We start from the raw sequence: 13,805 nt of genomic DNA on the forward strand, positions 1-13,805 counted from the left end.
GGTTCACAATTTTTAAAGGTTATATTCCATTTATAGTTATTGTAAAAATACTGGTATATTCTCTATCCTTGTAGCTTGTACTATACCTAATAGTTTGTACGTTAATTCCCTTTCCCTATATGGCCTCTCCCCATTCCCTCTCCCCACTGCAAACCACCAATTTGTTTTCTGTATCTATGAGTCTGCTCTTTTTTGTCTGTATTCACTAACTGGTTGTATTTTTTAGATTCTGTATATAAGTGATATCATTACCCTCCAAATCCATCCATGTTGCTGCAAATAGCAAAATTTTCATTCCTTGTTATGACCAAGTAGTATTCCATTGGGTATATCCATCCATTCTCCCCTCATCTATTGATGGACACTTAGGTTGCTCTCATATCTTGCCTTTGTAAGTAATGCTGCTATAACATTGGAGTGCATCTATCTTTTTGAATTTGTGTTTTTGTTTTTTTGGGGGGTGGTATATGCCCAGGAGTGGAACTGCTGGGCCATATGGTAACTCTCCTTTTAGGTTTTGAGAAACCTCCATACTGTTCAGTTTTTCACACTGAACATGCCGACCCTTTCACATGGCCCACAGTGCCTGCATGGTCTGGCCCTCTCTGTCCTCCACACACGCCTGCATTGCTCTCCTCCTGGCTCACCCAGCTCCAGCCCCACTGGCTTTGCCAGCTCCTCCAACACACCAGGCTGCTTGGCAGCTCTGAGGCAACATTCCCTCTGCCTGGAATGCTTTCTCCCAACTACCCAGGATCAACTTAAATATCAATGACCCGAAGAAGCATTACCCCACTCCCCAGTCTAATGACACCCACCTCCCCCCAGGTATTCTTTCTCCCAGTCTCCTGCTCCTTCCCTCCCTGGAAGGAAGAACTCCCTTCCTACTCATTACAATTCCGCATGTTGATTTGTGGGTCCCCCTGTTTATTTTATCCCTTTTGTTGTTTGTTGTTCAGTCACTCAGTCGTGTCCGACTCATTGATAGTCCATGGACTGCAGCATGCCAGGCTTCCCTGTGCTTCACTGTCTCCTAGCGTTTGCTCAAATCCATGGCCATTGAGTTGTTGATGCCATGCAACCATCTCGTCTGCTGTCCCCTTCCTTATCCTCCACGGTGCCAGACAAATAACAGAAGCTCAGTTAACATTGGTGAAGAAAAGAATGAGTGAATGAATAGGGCAAACAGCTCTACATCTTCTCCCTCTTGCTAGGCAGACACCTTCCTCCACCTCGCTTCTGGGTCCCAAGAAACCCTGGTCTGTGCTTGTCAGTCTGTCAGTGGGGGGCAGGCATCTATATTCACTGCTCTGCCCCAGAAATCCCAACGAGCTCCTTGCCCCTCCTGGAGAGCACAACCATGGGGTACTGTCCCTGAACCCACACCCTTATCCCAGATTAGCCTCCATATAAACCAGGCTGGCTGAACATGCCACATCCCTCTCGATGAGCCCAAGTCAATGATGCAGCATCCTTGCCCAAGTCAAAATCGATTTGCCATCCCATAGTTATTCTACAAAGCCTCTCCCTTGCTTCCTTGCCTATTACATCCTCAGTGATTCTGGGGACCGGCAGTCAAATTCCAACTCCCTCTGCCCCTCCCCAGCTAACATGTTTCAATTGGAGGCATCACGTGTCCATCACGCATTTCTAAAATGTTTAATGTTGATTTGGAAAAGTGAATGCTGTGCTTTCATTCTGATGAGGTGGAGAGAGAGCTCACCCAGCACGACCGCGCCCTGACTCAGCTCACCGTAGTTGCTGTACTCAGCTCAGGCCAGGCCATACTGCCCGCTGTCCAGGCAGATGGGAGGAGGGCAGAGCATGAGTTAACTCACAAATGATGCGACCAAGGCAAAGAAGAAGTGGAGCCGCTCAGTTGTGTCTGGCTTGTTGTGACCCCATGGACTGTACCCGCCAGCTTCCTCTGTCCAGGGAATTCTCTAGGCAAGAATACTAGAGTGGGTTGCCATTTCATTCTCCAGGGGATCTTACCAACCCAGGGATTGAACCTGGATCTCCCGCATAGCGGGCAGATTCTTTACCATCTGAGCCACAAGGGAAGCAGCCAATGTAAGGAAGGACCAAATGCCATCATAGCCCACTGAGGAAATGAAGGCTGCTTAGCAGCTTAAAAAGATCACAGTGGAGGAGAGATGTGTCAGGACAGAACTGACAACATGAACTCAAGATCACCAGCTCCTCCCAGGCGGCCTTGCTCTGGTGCTTCAAGTGAAATTTCAATCTTGTTCAAACATCATCACCCACATTAATACTGCTGCTGACTTCGGTGTATTGGTTTTGCCTGCCTTTATAAGTTCTTCTGGATTCATGCTTCAATAAGAGGAGAATAAGTTTAGATATAATTCTCTAACATCCCATATTTGAAAGACACTATTATAATTATTATATTATTCAATAAGAATATTGAATAATAAGGCAAAAGGAGATGGGGGCAGCAGAGGATGAGATGGTTAGATAGCATCCCCAACTCAATGGACATGAATTTGAGCAAACTCCAGGAGACAGTGGGCAGAGGAGCCTGGCATGCTGCAGTCCATGGGATTGCAAAGAGTCAGACACCATTTAGCAACTGAATGGCAAAATTATAACTCCAGAGTTCAAGGGACTTTTTTACAAGACAGCATTTCAGCTTGTCTATGAAGAATCACATGCTATTTATGTTTTAAGAGATAAATGGATTGTATTAATGAGTTCCAGTAACTAACATTAAAATAATGAGTTAAGATGAAACAAAATTGAACTAGAACCCACAACAGAAGGTCACATGAGTTTTGGGGAAATATAACTTGAATTAACTGATGCCATATAATCAGGGAGAGCCACAAAGGGTGAGGCATTATTCACTCTATTTTAGGGCAGCCCTTGGAATGTCTTTTTGTAACTTCCCATATCTAATATGGTAACCATTAGCCACATATGGCCACTTAAAGGTAACTTAATTAAAGTGATATCAAAATTAAAAATCAGTTCATCAGTCACACGGCACATTTCAAGGCTCTAAAGGAACACGGAGCTACTGGTTATCCCTGCTAGACAGCTCAGATGTGGGACATGTCATTTTCACAGGGTTCACAGAAATTTCTGTCTTTACTGCGCTCCCCTGAGTCAGTAATAAAGACGTGAAACTTGCATCATCCAATAGCTGCCCAAGTACTACACTGTTTTGAATACTGGTGCCTTTGGGGGATAAAACTAAATGCCAGCATAAGTTTTTTTTTGTTTTAAAGAAAGCTCTTCTCAATTAATTGATGGATGACATTATTTTTTAAGTAGTTACTTAAGCTTGAGAGTTAAACTGCTGGATATTCATATACATAAAATACTTAAGTATAATATCTGGATTTAAACAGATCTTGTTTTTTTTTTTTAAATAATTGTATTTATTTGTTTATTTCTGACTGTGCTGGGTCTTGCTTGCTGTGCGGGCTTTTCTCCAGCTTGGGTGAACGGGGCTACTCCCTGTTTGCAGTGCGTGGGTTTCTCACCACGGTGATTTCTCCCGTGGCACAGGCTGTAGGGTGCCTGGGGCTTCAGCAGTTGCTACACATGGGCTCCGCAGGTGCCACTCCCGAGCTTTAGTACACGGGCTCGATAGCTGTGCACAGGCCTAGCTGCTCCGCGGCATGAGGGATCTTCCTGGAGCAGGGATAAAATCTGTGTCTCCTGAACTGGCAGGTGGACTTTCTACCACTGAGCCACCACGGAAGCCCAGATCCTATTTTTTATGGATTTATCCTAATGACGAAACAAACTTCAGTGATCTAGTGAAACCATACTTCCTACTTGCTATATTTTGAAAATCCCTGGTGTTTCTAAGAATTGTATGGATTTCTGAGTGTTTGCTGAACTTTTAAACTCACTATTCCTAAACACGCATAACTTCCTTTGACTTTAATACAGCAGACAAAAAAGTGTTTCTCAGCCTGGATTTGCTTTCGAGTCTGCCACAAGAACTTCTACCTAAATTTACCCATACTTCCTGACACTGGGATTTAATTACAAACACATACAGAGAGTTCTCTCCAAGGTCTACAGCATGTACTCATTAATTATATCTTAGAAAAACAAGATCATTAATTACATTTGCAATAAAATAGCAGAACAAAAATACATCTCAATGTTCTATCGAGATGTTTCTGAACAGCATGTTTGTCTATTTTATATATATATGTGAAAATAATTATTTTAATTACAAATTGTGTTTGCCTAAGATATGGACATACATCACTACTTTATATTTTTCTCACACATTATTATTCTAAAGACAAATACTGACAATTACATTTGTGAATAAAAATTAAATATTTGGAGCACCCTTTTTACTCCCTGAAAAATTCAGCTAGATTAAACACAAACATTTGTACTAATTCCACATGAAGTCCCTACAGGAGCTGTTAGAATGTTGTAATGTCAACATATTTCAAATGAATACATTTTCCCCCAGGGAGGTAGAAAGAGCTTTATCTGTATAAAGCTAGTTTTAGTTGAGACCTGATTGGTATAGGCAAATTCAATGGAGAAGCTAAACAGAGAGCTATTTTAACTCAAAACCACTCCTTGCCAAAGATTTTTTTAGTCTAAAAGCATGTATTCATCCCATTTTCTTTTGATTTTTAGACATAGGAGATGATGAACTAGTACTGCTTAAATACAGCATTCATTTTTAAAAATGACATATTGATTGCCCTAATGAAATCATGTCTTTTATTGAATGCTTGAAGAACTGCATTTGCTGAATAAAACAATTAAATGCTTATCACTATGCTAGAAATGTCTTGACAGTCATTATAATTCTATTTTTTAATTGGGGAAAAGTATATCCAAAAGAATATATAAAACATACAATTTATATAAAAGTGTAATTTAAAAAACAACAATAAAATAATCATCAAGGTATCTACCACCCAACTGAAAAGTCAAAATATTTCCAGAATCCTAGAAGCCACCCTGTATTCATTTGCTAAGGCTGCCAAGACAAAGTATCTCAGACTGGGTAGATTAACTAACAAAAATTCATTTGTGTGCAGTTCTGGAAGCTAGAAGCCCACGATCAAGTGCATATGTAGTTTCTTCTGAGGCTGCTCTCCTTGTAAGTTCCTCGTGGAAATGAGTTTAGGCTGGCTCTCCCAGATGGCTTGCCCAGGCAGGTCTACAAAGTAAAGCTCTGGCTGGACCCCACTGCCTGTCACTGGGACCCTCATCTGCTCTGTACTTTTTCTGAAGTCTCCCACAGTGCACTTTTCCAGCACATCCCTCTTACCTGGAAATATAAACACACATTTTAAAAGTGATTTTTAAAAATTAGCTATAGTATTTTTCTTCTCATTATTATTCACTGGGTTGCCTTTATTTGTTTAGTCCTTGCTAATTACATTTTTATTCACAATAACCTCTTAAATGATATCCTACAGCAATGTAAATTATTTTCTCTGCTATGTGTTACTTATGAACAATATTATAACACCAATAAAGGGATCTTAAAAATGATCTAATTTCACATTTTACTCAAAAATGTTAGGCTGCCATTCTTTAATTTGTGTAACTGGGGGCTCACCTAAACCTGGATTTAAATTGTTTCACCCTTGATGGCTACAAAATATCCCAAGTCAACAAAGGTATATTTTTATGGATGGGGGAATGCTTATGAATTTTTTTTTTTTGCCTTCTGATTAATGGAATGATACACTGCCCCATCTTCTTAATGTTTCTATATCTTTAAATAATAGCCAATTTCAATGACTTAGAAAAATCTTAACCTGACCATAAAGTGGAAATAAGGTGAGTGAGCCTGCAGAAAGGAAGGGAACTGCATTAAAAATCAGAAGTGGGGACCACAGCCAAATACACACCCATCACCACATCTAGGTTATCCTTGCAAGGACGATAATCAGTCAGAGCCAAAGTCATTTATCTCAACCATTGATACCAGAAGCTCAGAGGAACCTAATTTTTCAAGCAGAACAAAATATTAAAATATTGTATTCCAGGGACTCTGAAATAACTAGATCCCTCCCTGGCACTAAATAAATGCTTCAGGCTGCAAGCCTGGCACTCACAGGGCACGGGGGAGTCATTTATTGCTATGAATATTTAGAGGCAATCTTGATTACCACTTTAATATTAGTGCAGTGGTTCCATAGTCAGGAAGATATGAGCAGCATGGAACTGAGAGAGGACAAAATTGAATTAGCTGGAGAATAACACAGTAAGGATGAGGGCACTGCAGCACCGTAATGGGCGTTCCTGGCTTGGAGACTTTTAGTTATTATGTAAATGATGATAATGTTTATTCATGAGTCATTGATACTTTTCTCTGATGGGAAAAGGACATTAGCAAACCTCTTGTTAAAATGTGCAGAATAGCACATGTTATCCTCAGGTAAGAAGTGCTTTTAAAAGATACGGAATGTAGCTTGAAGCTGTTTGTGTGTTAAAATGTGAGGTTATTTTCTGCACTGTTTTTTTCTTACTGTATTTCTCTGCACAAAGGGTTCACAGGTTTCCAGCCCACCTCTCCCTTCCCACCAGAAAAAGGCACAACCACTTGCTCTTCGGCACGTGCGATGTTCTTATTTCAAGTTCTTTATGCTGTTGCTACTGGTGGGACACCAAGGCTTAAATTTGCAGCACTTCAGATTTCCATTTTTGACTATTCTAGCCCGTGCATAGAATAAATATGCACTGAAGAAATAGAGATCAATGCAAAGAAACAGATCAATGCAAAGAAATGGAGATCAATGCAAAGAAATAGATCAATAAATATGCACTCTATTGAAGAAATAGAGATCAATGCAAAGAAATAGAGGAAAATAATAGAATGGGAAAGACTGGAGATATCTTCAAGAAAATTAGAGATACCAAGGGAACATTTCATGAAAATATTGGCATGGAAGAAATGGTACAGACCTAACAGAAGCAGAAGATATTAAGAAGAGGTGGCAAGAACACAGAGAAGAACTATACAGAAAAGATCTTAGTGACCCAGACAACCATGATGGTGTGATCACTCACCTAGAGCCAGACAGCCTGGAATGTGAAGTCAAGTGGGCATTAAGAAGCATCACTACAAACAAAACTAGTGGAGGTGATGGAATTCCAGCTGAGCTATTTCAAATCTTAAAAGACGATGCTGTTAAAATGTTGTACTCAATATGCCAGCAAATTTGGAAAACTCAGCAGTGGCCACAGGACTGGAAAAGGTGTTTTCATTCCAATCCCAAAGAAAGGCAATGCCAAAGAACCTTCAAACTACCGCACAATTGCACTCATCTCCCATGCTAGCAAAGTAATGTTCAAAAGTCTCCAAGTGAGGTTTCAACAGTACGTGAACTGAGAACTTCCAGATGTTCAAACTGTATTTAGAAAAGGCAGAGGAATCAGAGATAAATTGCCAACATCTGTTGGATCATAGAAAAAGCAAGAGAATTCAGAAAAACATCTGCCTCTGCTTCATTGACTATGTTAAAGCCTTTGACTGTGTGGATCATAACAAACTGTAGAAAATTCTTAAAGAGATGGGAATCCCAGACCGTGTTACCTGCCTCCTGAGAAATCTATATACAGGTCAAGAAGCAACAGTTAGAACTGGACATAGAACAACAGACTGGTTCCAAGTTGGGAAAGGAGTATATCAAGGCTGTATATTGACACCCTGCTTATTTAACTTATATGCAGAGTGGTGGTGGTGGTTTAGTTACTAAATCATGTCTGACTCTTGAGACCCCATGGACTGTAGCCTGTCAGGCTCCTCTGTCCATGGGATTCTCCAGACAAGAATAATGGAATTGCTATTTCCTTCTCCAGTGGATCCTCCCGACCCCGGAATCAAACTGGATCTCCTACATTGCAGGCAGATTCTTTACTGACTGAGCTATGAGGGAAGCCCATGCAAAATGCCAGACAAGCAGGAATCAAGATTGCCAGGAGAAATATCAATAACATCAGATATGTAGATGATACCACCCTTATGGCAGAAAGCAAAGAGGAGCTAAAGAGCCTCTTGATGAAGGTCAAAGAGGAGAGTGAAAAAGCTGGCTTAAAACTCAACATTCAGAAAATGAAGATCACGGCATCCGCTCCCCATCACTTCATAGTAAATAGATGGGGAAACAATGGAAACAATGAGAGATTTTATTGTCTTGGGCTCCAAAATTACTGCAGATGGTGACTACAGCCATGAAATTAAAAGACGCTTGCTCCTTGGAAGAAAAGCTATGACCGACCTGCTGCTGCTGCTAAGTCACTTCAGTCGTGTCCGACTCTGTGCGACCCCAGAGATGGCAGCCCACCAGGCTCCCCCGTCCCTGGGATTCTCCAGGCAAGAACACTGGAGTGGGTTGCCATTTCCTTCTCCAATGCATGAAAGTGAAAAGTGAAAGTGAAGTCGCTCAGTAGTGTCCAACTCTTAGCAACCCCATGGACTGCAGCCTACCAGGCTCCTCTGCCCATGGGACTTTCCAGGCAAGAGTACTGGAGTGGGTTGCCAATGCCTTCTCCAATGACAAACCTAGTCAGTATATTAAAAAGCAGAGGCATTAGTTTGCCAACAAAGGTCCATCTGGTCAAATCTATAGTTTTTTCCATTAGTCACGTATGGATGTAAGAGTTGGAACATAAAGAAAGCTGAGTGCCAAAGAATTGATGCTTTTGAATTGTGGTGCTGGAGAAGACTCTTGAGAGTCCCTTGGACTGCAAGGAGATCAAACCAGTCAATCCTAAAGGAAATCAGCCCTGAATATTCATTGGGAGGACTGATGTTGAAGCTGAAACTCCAATACTTTGGCCAACAGATGCAAAAAACTGGCTCATTGGAAAGGACCCTGATGCTGGGAAAGATTGAAGGCAGGTGGAGAAGGGAGCGACAGAGGATGAGATGGTTGGATGGCATCACCAACTTGATGCACATGCGTTTGTGCAAGCTCTGGGAGCTGGTGAAGGACAGGGAAGCCAGGCATGCTGCAGTCCACGGGCTCGCAAAGAGTCAAACACGATTGAACTGACTGAACTAACAGAACCAGAGCATCGTAAAGCCTCATTAATTCTTTGAAATAGCGCTGTTCTGCCTCCATGCATCTGTATGCTACAGGATTACAGTTCCTCATGCTCTGTGTCCATCTGAGGACAATGGCAGATTCTGAGTGGAAAACCATCACCTGTCCCCTCCTGGAGCTTACTGTTGGGTTGTAAGAGGAGCCCAACAACCTGACTTAACAGAAAGCAATCTGGAAAGCATGATGATGCAGGTTTCTCAAGCTTAACCCGTCTACATTTCAATTCTTATGTTACCACCTCTCCTCAATCCAATGCAAAGGTGAACTTGGGGAAAATTCACTCCTAGAGGCGGGCATCCCACAGATACACGTGGCTGCACAGAGGACCCCTTCCTAGAGATGGGGGAACCTGGCCATCGAGGGTGAATTGGGTTCTGTTCCCCTGCCGAGAGGAGGTTGGGAGCTGGACCACTCACACTCGGGGCTGGCTGAGACATCCAGTGATTGCCAGCTCCCAGCCTGGCTCCTGGCCCCTTCGGGTCACTGGAGAGGACACCTGTTCTCCTGCTCGGTTTCTTGGGACCTTAGTGATAAAGAATCCAAATGGGAGCAGAGGGCAGAGAGTGTGCAACAAGAGGAAGAGTGGATGAGCTCAACGCAGAGCAATGTCAATTACAAGGTGATGAGGGGGGCTGCAGAGCTAGAAATCGGCACCATGCTGGGGAGGGGGCAGGGAGTCAGGGTGGGAGGGGCTTGAGGACAGTCTATTCTGCCGCTTAATGGTTCTTAACTGCTCTGGGCTTGGTGGCTGGGCCCTGGAAATGGGCACCTGACATCAGAGTCCAGCAGTTTGTGGGCTGGTCCTCAGACCTCCGTGGCCCTCCCTCTCCGTCCCCTGCCTTCAGACATCTCAATTATCAGGAGGGACGGACAAACTCAGGCTCTGCCTGGCTGCCTGCTGATGGCTCAGCTACATCAGGATGCCCAGGGCAGGAGGCCGATGGCAAAGATGGATTTTCCCATCAGCCAGGCACTTGATCATTTAAAAGACCACCTGCAGCCCAAGTGCCTGTCAGGATGGCCTGACATTCTGCACACAGGAGGCCCCGGCCTCTCCTGAACGTTCGTTGTCAGTGAGGCTGCAGTACGAAAACGGGGCTTGTGATGAGGAATGCTGTGTGAGGAGAAGGCCTTGGCTGGGTGCCTGGGCCGGGGTTTGCCTCAGCATCTTCAGACTCCCTCCAACAGCTGGGAAGAAGGTCACTGAGTCCCTGAGTGATGCCTTGTTGTTCAATCACTAAGTTGTGCCTGACTCTTTGTGACCCCATGGACTGCAGCACGCCAGGCCTCCTTGTCCATCACCAACTCCTGGAGCTTACTCAAACTCACATCCATCGAGTCGGTGATGCCATCCAACCCTCTCATCCTCTGTCATCCCCTTCTCTTCCTGCCTTCACTCTTTCCTAGCATCAGGGTCTTTTCCAACGGGTCAGCTTTCGCATCAGGTGGCCAAAGGATTGGGTCCTAGGGGCAAAGTGATGCCTATGGGCGTCTTAAGTTGGATGTTTAGGAAGAAATAGGTAATAACCCCTCCTCCTTTGAATGCAAAGGATTAATCTTGAAAACAGTGTTTTCCCATTTGGAAGACTGTACCTGGAAGAGGCTCAGGCCAGAAATGTGTCCACAGACAGGTCAAGTGCTGCCCCTCGGGTGGAGGGACTGCTGGCAGCCTCTCTGCTGTCCTTTCTTGGGATAACAATCCTGTCCAACAGTATGGGTGGCAGAAAAACAGGCCCCCAGAGATGTTCGAGGGGCTTCCCTGGTGGCTCAGCCCATAAAGAATCTGCTTACGATGCAAGAGATCACCTGCAATCCAGGAGACCTGGATTGGATCCCTGAGTGGGGAAGATCCCCTGGAGAAGGAAATGGCAACCCACTCCAGTCTTGCCTGGGGAATCCCATGGACAGAGGAGTCCGGTGGGGTATAGTCCATGGGGTCGCAAGAGTCAGACACGACTTAGTGACTAAACAACCACCGCAGATGTTCTAACCCATGAATATGTGATCTTCCCTGAAAAAAGGGACCTCGTAGACGTGTACAGAGGCACAGGGAGATATTATCCTGGTTTATTCAGATGGGCCCAGCGTACTCACGAGGGTCCTAAAAAGCAGAGGTAACTTTCACTGCTGGGGTTGGACAGATGTACAGGAAAGTCTGACCGTTTAGCTCACTTTTAAGATGGAGCAAGGGCTTTGCAAGCCATGGAAGCAGAGGCCTTGAGAAGTTAGGAATGGCCCTTCACCTTCAGCCAGCAAGAACACAGGGATCTTAGCCCAACAACCTCTAAGAACTGACTGCTGCCAGCATCTCAGATGAGCAGGACAGACCCTCCCCCACGTTGCCATCAAGAAGGGCAGCTTGGAGAGACCCTTGATTTTAACCTAGTGAGACGCAAAGCAGGAAATCCAGCTCAGCCACCTGCCTGTGACCTTCAGAACCGAGAGATCAGAAAGGGGTACTGTTTCAAGCCACTTAAGTTGTGGCAGTTTGGCAGAACAGCAATAGAAAACTGAAGTCGTCAGGAAGATTGCTGTGAGAGACAAAGAGGAAAATGTCTGTCTGGAAACCATTGTGCGTGACAAGATGGAAATGCATGTTTATTACAGAAATCCAATCACAAACGAAACTGCTACTTCCCAGAATGACAGTGACAAAATACCATTTCACTTATTATTTATTGCTTTTTACCCAAATTGAAACCCTTTGATGCTTTCTGTATTTTGATTTAAATGGGGATAATAAAACTAAGTTCTGTAAGATGCTAACAAGTTTTCAAAGAGAAATATTATATATTCATTAATTGGTGGCCTGTTTATAGGGGCTTCCCTGGTGCCTCAGTTGGTAAAGAATATGCCTGCAATGCAGGAGGCACAGGTTGGATCCCTGGGTTGGGAAGATCCCCTGGAGAAGGGAATGGCAACCCACTCCAATATTCTTGCCTGGAGAATCCCATGGACAACGGAGTCCGGCAGGCTACAGTCCATGGGGTCGCAAAGAGTCAGACACAACTGAGTGATTGAGCACATGCATATATCCCCCTCTTTTTTGGATTTCCTTCCTGTTTAGGACATCACAGAGCATTGAGCAGAGTTCCCTGCGCTATACAGGAGGTTCTCGTTGGTTATCTAGTCTACACAGGTCAGTCCCATGGGAATACATGTCAATGCCAGTCTCCAATTTTTCCCATCCTTTCCCTTCCCCGCTTGGATTCCATACATTTGTTCTCTACATCTGTGTCTCTATTTCTGCTTTGCAAATAAGATCATCTATACCATCTCTCTAGATTGCACATATATGCGTTAACATACAATACCTGTTTTTCATACAGAGTGAAGTAAGTCAGAAAGAATATTGGCTTTTGAGCATCAAGCAGCTGAAACTGAGTTCAGTAACACTTGTTTTATATGGAAGGAAGATCTTATTCCTGTCTGACCAGTGTTACAGAAGAGGGTGGAAGGTTCTGGAAGACCCACGTGGACGCAACATAGGACATATGAATGCTCTTCATCTTGATGTGAAAAATTTTAAAGATAACACTTCCTAAGGTTTGCTTACTGATATAATCTGGAGTATTATAATAGAAAACAGGACAGAGCATCGCTTTTTGGAATGACTTGCCTAGTTTTACAAGACACAGCCGTAAAATAATACACACTGTGTTTATTAACTAGAAGGCCTGGTTTCCAATTCAAAGTTCATTTATCTAACTAACTTGATGTCTGGAAACATTCACGTACCATTTTTTTCCTACAACCCCATTTCGAAACTGTCAGTCAGTGGAAGTTAATAGCTTAAGTTGCTAGTTTGTTTGCAGGCACACTGTCTTCTAGAGAGACTATCCCATTCATATGTTGATGAAGGGCCATTTATAAAACATCACTGTAATCTCTTTCAAATAAACATTAGTGCAATATAATAAACTCTTTGAAAAAGTAATCCTGCTGTCGATCACGGAGGCACCATCAAGTCATTCTGTCCGAAGTGAAGCCTAGTGCAAACAAGTTTTTCTGTCCCAGTGTTACAGCTAATTGCTAACTTTTTATAAAACACACCCTAATTGCTCCATGAAAACTCACGCTAAAAGCCTTGTAGAGAGCTATGGGAATTCATATTGTACAACTTCAGACAGAAATTGCAGTATGCATGTCACCAGCTTTCCCTGTAGCTTGCTGCTGCTGCTTCTGCTGCGTCACTTCAGTCGTGTCTGACTCTGTGCGACCCCATAGATGGCAGCCCACCAGGTTTCCCCGTCCCTGGGATTCTCCAGGCAAGAACACTGGAGTGGGTTGCCATTTCCTTCTCCAGTGCATGAAAGTGAAAAGTGAAAGTGAAGTCGCTTAGTCGTGTCCGACTCTAGCGACCCCATGGACGGCAGCCTACCAGGCTCCTCCGTCCATGGGATTTTCCAGGCAAGAGTACTGGAGTGGGGTGCCACTGCCTTCTGTAGCTTGTCTCTCGTGCTATTTCTTGGGGGCGTTTGGGCCTCAGCATCAGGAGGGAGAAACAGCAGGAAGGATGCAGGTGGCTGTCAGGGGCTGGGGGAGGACCCCAGGGGCAGCGTTAGGAGGTGGAGCCAGACAGGATGGCACCGTGAGCGTGGATGACAGCCCTGTGACGGAGGACACAGAAGGGCAGAGAGGGGCTCAAGTGGCCACTCACTCCATGGAGTGCAAAGGACTTTGTACCCCAGAAGACACAGTTTTCCATATTTTTTTTTCCATAAATATTTT

At 43.9% G+C, this 13,805-nt stretch overlaps 1 protein-coding gene across 1 annotated transcript in view; it reads right to left on the reverse strand.

Moving 5' to 3' along the window:
• ADAM12 (ADAM metallopeptidase domain 12) overlaps positions 1-13,805 on the reverse strand; it is a 397,161-nt gene that overhangs the window by 281,866 nt on the left and 101,490 nt on the right. The gene's annotated exons all lie outside the window — the stretch shown is intronic.

Source organism: Bos javanicus, chromosome 26 (assembly GCF_032452875.1).
Source record: "Bos javanicus breed banteng chromosome 26, ARS-OSU_banteng_1.0, whole genome shotgun sequence".
Lineage (NCBI taxonomy): Eukaryota > Metazoa > Chordata > Mammalia > Artiodactyla > Bovidae > Bos > Bos javanicus.